Genomic DNA, 13,674 nt, shown 5'->3' with positions numbered 1-13,674 from the left:
TCCTCTTTGCTACAAAATATGCTCTTATTTGGAAAAGCTGGGTTTTTAACAATTTCATGGGAAGAATAAGTATATAATTATATAAGATTGTCCTAATGGACATTTGCAGCTGTAGTGAGATGCTAACAGCATGCAGAAACCATTATGTTTCCAGTTTTTTGGCAAAAGTTAAGAAATCTGATATATATATTTTAAAGTTAACTGTAAAGTAAATCCAGATGGTTCTGTCTCACACAGACAAGCAGTCTTCAAACTAGACATATAGTTGTAGCCTGGCTATAACTTGTTTTGATTACTGCAGATAGAGAGAAATGCTTTAAATGACTGCACCCTCCTCACAAAATGCTGCATGCCCTTGATTCTTGCTGAAGTCAACTGGCATTTATAAAGCACTACATAAAACTTGTCTGACAATACCTTGCGTGCAGGAGTATCTTGCTGGGTGTTACTCATTTAATTTCTCTTTTTACTGAAGTATTGCTTAATGGCCCCCGTCAGGGTTGGGGCTCTGCTGAGACAGGCATTGCAGGCCCATAAAACAAAACTGACAATTGCTGCCCTAAGTAACCTACTCTTTGAGCCTGGGTTTGTGCTTCCCTCTTCATCTCCCAGCTTTGGATTGCCAGAAAATACTGGTTGTATGCTTATTTTTGATTGATGTATTCAGAGTTTTATTTGATTCTTTAATAAGCACTGTCTGTTGTGTTCATTACTTCATTTCAGCCAGACGTCGGCTGTGTTGCTGCTATCAGCAGGGGAATCAGAATTATGTTGACTTGTGAGGCCATTCTGCAAATCAAATCAAAGGGGCAGCTTTGCTTCACAGAGTAAGGGTTTCAGTGGCTGAATATTTTAAGTTGACACGTTAAGGAGCATTTCTAAAAGTCTGAAAATAGGAGGAACATAAAGGTCCATCAGAAATTATAGACTTCTGGTATGTTACTTTTTTATGTTTTGTGGTTTTCTTTTTTTACTCAGTAAGCAAATGTTCTTGTAGATAAAGGTTGATGCTGTTTGTCAAAGCCATATAACAAGCAGGCACATTGTTTTATGAGCTTCTCAAGGCAGTATTGTCAAGAAGGTAATTTGGACTTGACCCGATAGGAGTCAAATTTACTGACCGGTGTTTCTCTTGCTGTGTCTGTGATGGGGCTCATAGCCTGTGTTTGTAAGAGACTATGTGAGACAGGGACAAAGCAAGTTCCCTGGGGGTTAGGAAGGAAGGACCCCAATCCTGCACAAGGCTCCCTGAGTTTCTGGGGTGAGGCTGGGGCCAGGGCTCTGAAAGGCATTTTGTTCACTTTTCTGTTTTTTCTCCCACTGTCAGCAGAAAAAATGTTCTGGGAGATTTGTGTTGAAATGGAGTATAGATCCCAAGGCATAGTAATGTGGAAAATAGGAATGAGATCTTCCTTGCAGCCTCCCCTTACCAAAGAATGCTGGGAACGGGAAGAGTGTGGGGCCCAAACTGCTGGCTCCCCTGCTCAGTCAGTGCTGAGAGGAAGCCCTACAAGGAGAGGGCCTACCAGAGGAATCCTATGCAGAGGGAGTACCTAGTGAGTACCTCATTCCGTGCTGTGCAGGGCATCCTGATGTGCTCCTCAGGCCCAAAAACAGGGCATCTGCAATTGGTCAGTGTTTAAACTGACCTCTAAAGAAAATAGCACTGCCAAAAATCAAGCAGGTTTTGTCCCTAATTTACCACAGTAACACACAGAGAATTACACCTAATTCTCTTGACAAGAGAATTGGGAAACTGCCACAGTCTGTTTCTACTCTTGCTATTCATGGGGATAAGAAGCTCTTTTTCTTCTACTTCTCTGTATCATTAATAACATATTGCTGCAGAGGTTCCAGAAATGTGTGGTCCAAGCTATTTCCTAAGCATAGCACACTTAAAAAAAATAAACAAAAATAGTAGATACTTGGTATGTAACTCTGATCAGAAAAATTGTCCAGACATGCTGAGAGCAGGTTTCAGGTCAGAGTAATCTCATGGTATATGGAGTGCCAAATCTAGACTTAAATAGAGCTGGGAGACAGAAATTGGATTGAGGTTTGCAGTCCACTTCGTACAGGCTTCTGGCCTGCTGGCAGGGCAAATGGGAAAACACCAGAGCTGCTGTGCTGGTGCCATTGGTCTGGTGTCTGTTCCACTGACTGTGGTCAGTAACAAACCCGCTAAAGGAAACTGTATGAAATCTGTGCTCCCCACTTATGGGATAAATTTTCTGCCCTAGAGAAAAACTGTTTACTCTTCCTACTCCACCTCCTTAGATAAAGCTTGGCTGAAAGCCTGAAGTTTTACATCTCTTCCAAAACTATTTATTTTCTTCCAATGTAAATTGTCTCTGAAGGTGGTTTCTCTTATTTATGTTACTATATTATATTCTCTTTAACTCTTCTATGGTCTTTGCCTACAAGTGTTCTGATAATGAGCTGGACAAACTAAATAATGATGACAACTATAACACTAACTGTCTTGAAATATGTCCCCTTTCCATTCTTCCTTAGCAAGCTTGAGGAAAGTTTACCCAGCCACTGCTCAGGTGCAGCTGTTCTGCTGTACTTGGAACATCTGGTCGTGTGGTACCATGTGGCTATGACCTACTGTCCTTCTAGAAGTAATCAGCTGCACTTCATGCCATAAAACCCCACAACAGCAAAGCAATGCCTCATAATCCACAGGAATGCTCCAAACCACCTCAGGGCAAGTGCCTTTTAATGACTTTTTGCTCTGAGTTTGATCAGGTTCCAGACTATTTTAAGCTGAGAACACCATAAATGCTGGAAATTAGGTACTTAATTTCAGGAAAAATGCAAAATCCAGACTGAGTAAATCTGCAAAGCAGAAATAGGGTTGTTACATTATGAGAGAGATAGCAAGGCTGCCTTAATAGATGGCATTCAAGTACAGCTGCATATGGTTCTTAACTGGTGTTGGCCCACGAAATGCATACTTATAAAGGAAATTGGGGAGAGCTAACACATGCCTGGGGGCTTTGAAGTTGTTATTATCATCCACATGCATAAGAACGGGAGATCCTCTCTAGTCCAGCAAGTACTGAGAAATGAATGAGTTTGGCGCATACATCAAAGGTCTTCACTTGTAATTTGCTTAAGAGATTAAAAATGAAATATGAGGGAATTATTGAGGAAGAGCAAGCTGCTGTTTTTTCTCCCTTGCAGCAGGAAAGAACAATTGAGCATCTATTCTGACTGAAAGTGATTACTGAGAAGCTTTCTGACAACCTGGAGCAAAACAGCAGTTGCATCTTAGTTTCACTGACATCAAATAAGCTTTTGATTTACTGAGACCTAACTGGACCTGTCCAGTGCCAAGGATTGTCTTTGAGAAGCAAACAAACTTCATAAAGCTCTTTTTTTTACAGAGCCACAATCTCTAAAGCAATGCGTTGCCAGACCATGAAATGTGCTCTGCATTTCAGCTACCAGAAATATTCTATAAACTAACAAAATGTAGTGATAAACACCTGAAGCTTGCTACTTTTCCCATGCCTGTCAAATATGATTTTTACTGAGGTTCTTTAGTCTGAGTAACCATTAGGGAGCATTGACAAGTTATTAAGTCATGGCTAGATTAGGAGATACAGAAGCTTGATAACAAACATGGTCTTCTGGGAAAAAAAACTATGAACACTTCGGAGGTGAAAGGAGGAGACAAGTGGCTTCCTGGAATAGCTTCCAGTAGGACTGCAGAGCGTGGGAAAACCTTATTTTTGGGATTTGAGGAAAGACTGTGATGAATTTTTGAAAAGAATCCAGAGATATTGGCAGAGGTCTAGATCATGTAAGTCTTGCCATTGCACATCCTTTTATGTGACGAGTCAGAGATGTTGTGGAAAGACGTGTTGCCTCTGAATTAAGATCACATACCTTTCAATAGAGCCTGGCCTTCCTTGGAACTGATGGGTATTAGTCTATAACACGACCCAAAATGCAAGATGCTGACTACAGATAATTTCCATGCTTACTTTGATAATTTCTTTGAAAGCATAAAATTTGTATCTATATCTATCATGTATCTATGATACCTTTATATCTATCGCTATGATACCTTTATATCTATCATGCTTTAACACCTTTTCTCCCCTTCACCACACAAATTGTTATTGAGTGTTCTTGGTCCACATCATCTTCTTTAGCTTGGAATTTAACCTGCTCTTTTACATTCTGAAGTGGGTGGTCCTTAAAAAAATCTTGTCTTACTTTGTTGTTTCTTGAGCAGAATACCACCAGTCCAACTCATTTATTGTTTTTATATCATGGAGGCACAAGGCAGTAGTAATAAAAGTGAGAGTAGTTTTTCCAGTCAGAATTAATCAACTACATTTATGAGCAGTACTGCTCTTAATTTTTCTGCAGTGTTAAAATAGTCCCTTGTTAAAACAGCCACTCTCCCACATTTTTCGACCCACAGATACGAACACATGCTGAAAATTTTGAGACAAGCTATTAGCTTGACCCGCTGCTTTTCCAGTAAGACACCAAAGCACCTGCACTTGTGCAATTATCCATTCAACACACCTTATTCCATCTGTTACAAATGCTGATTTCACTGTAAATTATGGATTTGGTCCTCTGTACTTTTCTGACTTACAGACAGTAAAGTTATTATGTTAAACTTTTAATTATTATAAAAGAACATTAATGTAGAGGATTTTCACTTGAATGAAAATTACCTCCAAGCTACCACAGACTTGAGAACACAACCCAGTGGCTAAAAGGAGCGTGGAAAGGAATGTCAGGAGATGCTTTGCTGCCAGGGGACAGGACTGGCCATCAGGAACACATAAGGAGTAAAACTGTGGGAAAACTGGCCGGATAGTCAGTGAGATGATTTCAAAAAATCTTTGCAGGAAAAGAGGACTTGGGGCTGAGATGCAGACCCTAAGTTTTTGAAAAATTTGAACTATCAACAGGAGTTGCTGCCTAATGCAATTCTACCTATCAGGAAAGTAATATGTATAAACAGTGCATAAAATTATTGCTAAGCATATTTTTAAAATATCTTGAATTGTTTAGTGCTATGAATAAGTCTGGTTTTAGAGAAAGAGAACTACATGGCGTGCCAGAGATAAATACAGGTTTTACCTATTGACTTGTCTCTTTAAAGAGAGAGAAAGAGAGCAGGTGGAGGGGGGAAAACCTAAAGGAAGAAAAACTTGAAAGTAGAATACATGAAATATTGTTTCCTTGGAAACAAAAAGGAAGATTACATCACAGAGTTCAAGCCTATAAATAGAAACCTAGCAGTGCAGATACAGAAGAAGCTCTTGTTCCTAGAGAGAAAATGTAGAAATGAAGACGACCTCCCTTTAGACACTGCTGTCACAATGCAGTCAGCACAACCCGATCGTGAGGACCAGCAGTAAATTTAGCTGATGGTACATGACAGTCTTCTTTCAATTAGCTGCAGCAGTCAGCTCAGGGAACTGGTTCAGCTGGTGAGAAGAGGTACAATTTCTAGGCTGCTATAAATACCATCAGTGTCTCCAGAGCCCTGCTATGCTGCTGTGGCAGAAATTACTAAAAGTCTTCAGCCTGAACTCTAAATCCTTTGGGCAGCCATGACAGGACAGTGAAAACATCAAGTCTGAATTAATGTTTGTAAGAAACAACCTGGGCAAAGCATCTCCATGCTCTGGTGGGAGTTCAGGCCTTTGGAGAAGATGAGCTGCGACTCACAGGAGTGACTCAGGGGTTCTGTCCTCCTGTGGTCCCCACTATGCCCTGCCCCCTTCTCCTGTCTCTCTTTTGCTCCTGCTGCATTTGTGTGTCTGTCATTTCTGTGCTGAGTGAGGGCTGTGGGGGTGAGCAGGAGCACCTGAGGAGGAGGCACAGAGGGGTGGCTCAGCACACACTGGTGCCTGCCCCTGCTGCGAGCTCGTAGTCTCAGCGGTGTTGGGGGACAAGCTCTTGCATCCTGCTAGGGTGGAGTGTGATTGCAAGTGCTTTGTGTTTCTGAGATATATTTCCTGATGCTATGGAATATTTATCCCATTAGTTACTAAACCAAATTACAATGTTTTCATTGTTACTGATGAGTTCCTTTGGACTATGCAGTGGTTCATCTTACACTCTTTACTTTTTAGTGACATAGAACTTTCTCTCTGCTTTTGCAGCTGAACACTCATGCAAGTGTGTACAAACAACACTGCTAAAAGGATAGCTCCAAAATTAGGCAATTCATGCATCTTATGGGCTAATGTAGCTATATCTGCCTTCGGAAGACTAAAGCCTTGAATAAATCATCTTATCCTACAGTCTTTCTATATGTTAAAAAAATTAAAAAATTGATTGGCTATGGCTCTGTTAGGAAACAATCCCCTTCAAACTGAAACACGGATTTGTTCCATCAGTTTGTATGTGATAACACAGGGCTTGGTCAAATTTCCACTTTCTGGTGGGAATCATCTTGGTTTGAGTAGGGAACTTAGTGTGACCAACAGCTCACAGAGGATTGCTCCTTCCCAGAGCTGACAAGGCAGGGACTGGAGGCACTGGTAAATGAAAAGATTTCTTAAGTGTCCCAATGTCACGGATGTCAATGATGCTGTAATATATATGTGTGTATACATCCTTCCCTGGCACGGCTCGTTATAAGGCATAGCCAAATCAATGAAACAGCATATGCTCCCAGCTGCTTTAGCTCTAGGACATGGTGTGCCAGGTGCCAGGACTCTACTCTTGTAGCTTTTTTTCCATGTCTTGTAACATGGTACATACTCCTAAATCTACCAGAGAATCTCAGCTTTCCTTGACAGGGAAGTGGAGGTGGAATCTAAGTTTATTGCCCTTGTCAAGAAAATAATGAAAACAATGAACTTTAAGACAAATAATACAATCTCATGCTTCATAAAGATATTCTCACAATGGGAAGGGGTGTATATGTGTGTGATACAAGAGTTCTAAACATCTGGAGCTGGAAAAATACAGTTCTTGCTTAGGTAGAGACGGGTCATTTGCATGTGTCTGAGTCTAGCTATGATTCTGGATCCAAGCCTGCTATTATCATAAGAAATTTTTAAGAACCCAGAGCTGTAAATGTCTAGTGCCAAGGGAAATCTGGATAGAATTTGAACCTTGTAGTTTGTGTCAATCTTCAGTTTAAACTTGTTTTTTTTTAATTTGAAAGAATTGTAAAGGATTTGGCATACTTCTTTTCATGAGAAGAGTGGTTTGAGTGTGGAGGGGATGCTGATATGATGGTGCTTTCTTTGACATGCTTGGGTTTGCTGTTGTAATCTCTCATCTCTGAATCATTGTGCCTGCACAGTTCGCCTTTTTCTTTTCAAAATGTAAGTTCTACATTGTAAGTTGATATTCTGTGGTGCAATGTTCTGCCAGTATAATCACAGAGTTCTTGACATGCTCTTCCAATATATTGCATGGGAAAACTACTGGAATATGTAGATTTTTTTTTAGGATTTTTTTCCAAGTAGTCCAAAATTATTTTCTTTATTTTTTAGCAGATGAGTACCTTTATTGGCAGGCAAACATTTCTGAGCATTGAGATGACTGGGTGACCAGCCTGAGAAAGATAAATTAGTATTTGTCTGTTAAATTTCTTTTGGATGGCTGTCCAGTTCATTCTGCCATGGCACAGGTACGTGACATCTGACCAAAAGGAAGTGGCATAGTAGAGATGTTGTGAAGTTGGCATATGTCTGGAGTGAAGAAAGCTGGATTAGAAACTGGAGGACTTGCTGGAGGTTAATAGTGATGGTAAAACCAGCATGTAACCACATTGAGGTATAACAGTGTGTAAACTAATTTTTTTTTTCTTCCAAAAAATTGACAGTAGGAAAAGACACCAGGCAAAATGAAGAATGGTGTGAATTGACAGAAAACAATTTTGGTTGTAAACACCTAAACATTCCTTTGTGTTACTGATTTCTCTCAAGCACTCCCTACCTCCCTGAAGAGCCACATCCTGCTATTCTGCCTGATCAGATGAGCTGTTTAAATTAAAAGCACTCTGAGACTAACATGCGTGCCAGAACTGTTTTCCTTGACACAGTTTTCATTTCTTGTTATATTATGTCTCCTTTGACTAATTCAAATATGTAGGAAATGAAAAAGATGGTCACTGATTTTTAATCAGTTGCATGTTCTAGTCAGATATCAGCTAATTACACTGGGACAATTAGCAGTTGCATCTGAAAAATGTGTTCCTTAGCTTTCACCTGTGCAGGGAGCACAAAGCTGGGACTTCCTTCCTTGACACAGTTTTCATTTCTTGTTATATTATGTCTCCTTTGACTAATTCAAATATGTAGGAAATGAAAAAGATGGTCACTGATTTTTAATCAGTTGCATGTTCTAGTCAGATATCAGCTAATTACACTGGGACAATTAGCAGTTGCATCTGAAAAATGTGTTCCTTAGCTTTCAAAGCTTAGCGCAAAGCTGGGACTTCACTAGGACAACTGAGGAGGAGGAGAGCAATCTCCTCTGGCCTGTGACAGTATTTGGTCCCAGGATCCAGGAGCTGGGATGCAGCCCCTCCCTGCAGCCAAGTGCTGCCTGGCTGAAGGGAGGGGGTCTTCACCAGTGTAAATTTTCCCTCTGCAAAACCCTTGGCTAGGGAACATCTTCTGGTTATTATTTCTTTAAACCATCTTGTTGCTGGCCATTATAGAAATGTTCTTTGCATGGGTGACCTAGCCAAGTCACGTGTACTGGTACCTCCAAGCATGGCCATAGCTACCAAAATTGTGCAGCTTTTTGATAGTTACACATACACAGAGGATTGGAAATGCAAGTCAATGAATAGAACAAAAAGTAAATTTAATTCTCCAAATATTCTTCGTTTGAACAGTCTCTGATAAAATGTTTTTCCCTCTAGTGAGAATAGCAAAGAAAATTGTCTTTGAGTCCAGCCCTGGGATCCTGCTGTGTCTCTCTTGTGAACGAGCAATGAAAAGTGGCCATTCATTGCTGAATGATTATTTTTCCCCTTCAGTGGAGTGTGGGGGGAGACACCCTCCAAAATCCAAGTCTTCTATGAGTCCAGCAGACTAAAAGCATCAGGAAACCTCTGGAGGGAAGTAAAAAGTTATGAATGGAGAATAAAATACTGATGCAGAGCAAAAGGGCTGTTGTGTATAAAGAGCAGATGGGAAAATGTTGAGTTTCAAGTTTAAAAGACAAGGATCTGAATCTCATTCAGCTGAGCAGGGGAAGTGGTTTGGGTTTCCTTTCCTTGGAGGTTGGCTCCATTTGATGAATTGTCGAGATGTGCTATAAATGTTTAAGATTTATAGGAGAGGCTCCAAGTAATACTAATGAATAGCTAAAAATAGATATGATAGGAAAATATAAACTGACAAACAGATCACCCAGCACAACAATAACTTCGTAATCATGCAACTGTTGCCAACCAAAGATGGGAGACATGGCTTGAAAATGAGCTTTTGTTTTTCACATCTGAAAGTTAAAGGAGTCGGAGTAGAAACAGATGTTCTTGAAAACAATGTGTCAGAATAACTCTAGTAACAGCCAATTGTCGCCAGAGCTGAGCAAATAATTCCTTGCTTACTCTTAACTGGCTGATGGTTTTCCAATGGTGGGTGGGGTTTTTGTAAAGAACTGATTTATTTATTTATTCATTGTAAGCAACCTAAATGATGTTGATGCAAAAATTTTCAGTGTCTCACTTCTTACAGTTCTGTGCTTCTTGGGAATTTTTATTGAAAGCTGTTGATCTTCCAAAAGCAATCTTAAGGGCTTTGATGGATCATTTTGGTTGTAAATGTTTGTGAACATTTACATTATTTCATTTTTGATATTTAATATTAGATTAATTGATGAGTTATAATTGTTATTGAATTAGGAGGAATTAGATGCTTTGTTTTCATAGAAAATTGTTTGTAGAACAGCAACTGTCAGAAGTGTTTTACACTAGAAATAACTACACTAGATCTTATCCACTACAACAGCAGAATTACTGAGCTTTCATTTTCAGTGTCTGCCTGCTGAACACCTACAGAAGTGAAATATTCAACTCAACAGCTGATGTGCGGATAGATAGAAGCATCAAAGATCCTTTGTGCAGCTATGAATTTGGTCTGTGCTGGATGTCTGCATAATGTGCTGGGAGATCTTTGTGGTCATGAGGATGACTAGCAACAAGCAGGACTAGTCTGCAGCAATTGGGGGACCCTATTCCTTGACAAGTAACATTTTGTGTGAGGGGAGGCTCTGCCCACATCTTAAGCAACACACAGATCAGAGTGTGAGCTGAATCAAAGTCTTGCTTTTGAATTTAATGTTCAAGAACTGATGTTTTCATCAACTGACTGGACTTGTTTGTGCAGATTTTCTATTTGTAGTATTGTGAAAATATTTTTATTTGCAATGGTATTTCCATTGGGAGATGCCTTTGTCTTCAGAGTAACTTCCCTGAGAGCGGTTTCAAAAGTTAATCTGTGGAGAATACTGCATCTTGTTTTGCAGTATTCAGATGCCCCTTTAGAAAGTAAAGATGTTATTCTTTTTTGGGTACTATTATCACCCTCATTTGCCACCACCTTATTGTCTGAAATGTGGGCAGAGCTCAAAGGTTTGGGGAAGTTGTCATGGACTTCACTTTAATTTAGTAATCAAATGAGAAAACTCTAGATAAGACATGATATGGCAACATCACAGAAGCTGCTCTGTGGTAGGGTGGAGAATAGCTACTGGCAAAGGAGGAAGAAAAAGGACAATTTTTTTAGAGAATGAAGCAAGGAAAAGTTTGCTTGAACAGCTGGGGTTGTTGAGCATCAAGATGACGGAAGGATGTTATGGAGGCAGAAGCAGGCGGAGGAGAGACAAAGCCAAATCCTCAGCTAACATTGCTGGGTATTTTTAGGAGTGCTTCCTGAGAGTGCTTTCTGTATATAAACAGTCGAGGTTCCAGGAGGCAGTGGTGAGGGGGAGCAGTGTAACTCAATGATACTTGTACTGCAAATAGTACCTTGCAAAGAGCAAACTGTTTGACTTTATTAAACTGCAGCCTCCTGCAACAGATCAAGGGTCTAGTTTCTAAGCAAAATAATTGTAGCCTAAAGAAAACTTAAATGTTGAAAGTCCCATAGGCCCTAGATTCCTGTTTGACTTGGCTTCAGGAGCTGCACATACCGTTTGAACCTTAGGCTACGAAGTAAATTTGCAAAGCACAAGCTGTTTTGAAGCCCCTTTCCACAGTAACACATAGCCTTGTTATCAGAAAAATACAGGAAAAAGACAATGGGAGGAGGATCAAGTCTGACAAGTGGGCTTGACAGTGCTTTGCAGTTCTGGCGGGGCTGGCAGGAGCTGGGCAGATCTGGTCTAGGCATCAGGGCAATGCAGGAGACTGTCGCCTGGGCTTGCTGGGCAGTGCCAAGGTTAAAGTGGAATTGGAGCCATGGGCTAACTTGGAACAGGGCAGTGTAATGCAGAACTGGGGTCTGCCTGACACTGCTTCCCTCCACCCTTGTTTACAGCTGTGGGGGATTATTTAGGGTGCTGTACCCAAAGAGTGGTCCTGTGTGTGCTGGAAGCCAAAGCTATGGATGAAGATGTTCCCATAGGAGAGCCATCCTTGCTGCAGCAGCCCCAAAGCTACCTGTGCATGGAGGAATGGATCAATGCACCTGCGAGAAAAAGGCTGACACTCTTAGCTGTTGCCAATACACATGGTGAGTACCTGGACAATATCTTGGCTGGCATTTCTTTCAGTGGGAAACCTGTCCTTGGCACCATCTTTTTGCATGAAACTTGTTGAAAATTTCTGTCTTCTCTTCCCTTGGCTCCTTGTACAGCAGATTTATGGTCTCATTTTCCTTTTACAAATAAAACCCTAAGCACAAATCCAAAGGATAAATAACACAGTGCAGACATGCCCATGGCAATATTCTCTGTTTCACTGCAGAAAGTCTGAGAGGAAAAGCTAGTGAAGGCAAGATACCTCATGTGAGAAAACTCCTCTCATGCTTTTGAGCCAGTTCTGGAGGTCGGAGAGTTCTTGTGCTTTTCCCCAAACATTTGCAGCTTAGGCAAACTTCAGGTGTCTTGTCTGCAAAAGGGGGCTATGGCACCCATACTTCCTGGCAGAATTTTTGTGAGGGAGGCATACCAGCTCCACCACAGTGCTCAAGGCTTCTCCTTCCTAAGGACAGAATGGACAGGTGTTCATAAATAAACCTGAGCATTTGCTCTGCACCAGGCAAGGGCGTTCATGGAAATGGTAGCAGTGTCACTGCTACTCCTCCCATTAACATCTCTGCTGTTCTGATTGCTTCCACCCTGCCTGTGGCCTCAACTGATGTGGCTTGGGCAGGAAATGTTTAACCAGGGCACTGAGCAAGTGCCACAGAGGCACCAAACTTGCAGGGCTGAGTGGGGCTCCTTTCAGCTGACTCGGCAGCACTGAAATGGAGAGCTGCAGCCAGGACTAAGCACCTTGTGTTAGCAAGGGTGGCTTTGGGGAAAGGAAGTTATTCCTCATTTCTCAGGCTGAGCTGGTGGTTTACAACTCTGCATCTTGAAATTATACCACAAGATGTATCTGGAACCACCCTCAATATTGTTTTCATTCTGCCTTGATTTCAGCTGCAATTTTAAGAGGCTTTTGTTTAACTAAGCACAGGGGCATTAAACCTCAGTGTGCAGGCCATGTGGGTCAGAGGTTAGGACTCAACTGTCATCACTATGGACCCTGCCCCTGTGCCCCTGCCAGGCCACTCCATGCTGCAGCCCTCACAGGGAGGAGAGCTAATGGTGGGCTCAGGAACCATGTCTTCTGAAGGGTGGAGAACCTGGAAGGAGATGGGGGACCTGCCTCTCACTGTTTATACTTCACAGCAATGCAAAGCACTCAGAATAGCTCAGGCATGTCTAAAAAAGGATTTTTTTTGGTCTGGGATTGGATTATTCTCTTTGGGTCTTTTTGAGTTTTTTGGACCTCTTGTTTTTATTGTTTAGGTGGGATTTTTCCCATGTTGAAGAGGAAGCTTCTACTATACACCTGTAATGGTGACAAGAGCTAGAAGCCCTGCTCTGCCAGTGCTCTAGCTTACCTGGCACGTGGCAGCTCCAGACCGATCCCAGCTGCAGGGAGACCTATGGCCTGCCCTGGCTGGCTAAAATAGTCACACAATGGCCAACAGGCCTCAGCTGGGGTAACTTTAGGCTCAGTCAATCTCACAAGTTGTTCACTTTAAGTTCTGCCCTGCAACCACATGTTTCCAGATGTGCAATGCACTGGAAATTATGATGGACCCAATGGATGGAGATTTTGGACTGTTGTTTCATACACCCCTTGTGCTTTAATATAGGAACTGGCATGGGCTGAGTTACAGAGGCTTAGAAGGGAGTGGCTAGTAAGGCAACTGAAAATACCACTCACAAAACAGCTTCAGCATGGTGTGCAATAAAAAAGAATCCCCAGACAGACTAAGGTGGAAGAGACCTAAGTGCCAGGAGTGGTTCAGTCACCATGCTTACTGAAATTTAATCTCCTTGCTGTGGCAGGCAATAAAGGGCCTGTGAAAACTATAACCTGATTTTTTCCATCATTAGCTATGACCTCGCTTCTGACTGCTTACTCCAGTCTCAAAGGATGGGACCCTTTCTGGAGGGAAGACCTGTGCCTCTGTTCCCTGAGAGGAAATTAGTCTGTAG

This window comes from Passer montanus, unplaced genomic scaffold, assembly GCF_014805655.1.
Source record: "Passer montanus isolate IOZ18808 unplaced genomic scaffold, ASM1480565v1 scaffold61, whole genome shotgun sequence".
Taxonomy (NCBI): domain Eukaryota; kingdom Metazoa; phylum Chordata; class Aves; order Passeriformes; family Passeridae; genus Passer; species Passer montanus.
Note: the sequence above shows the minus strand (reverse complement) of the source record.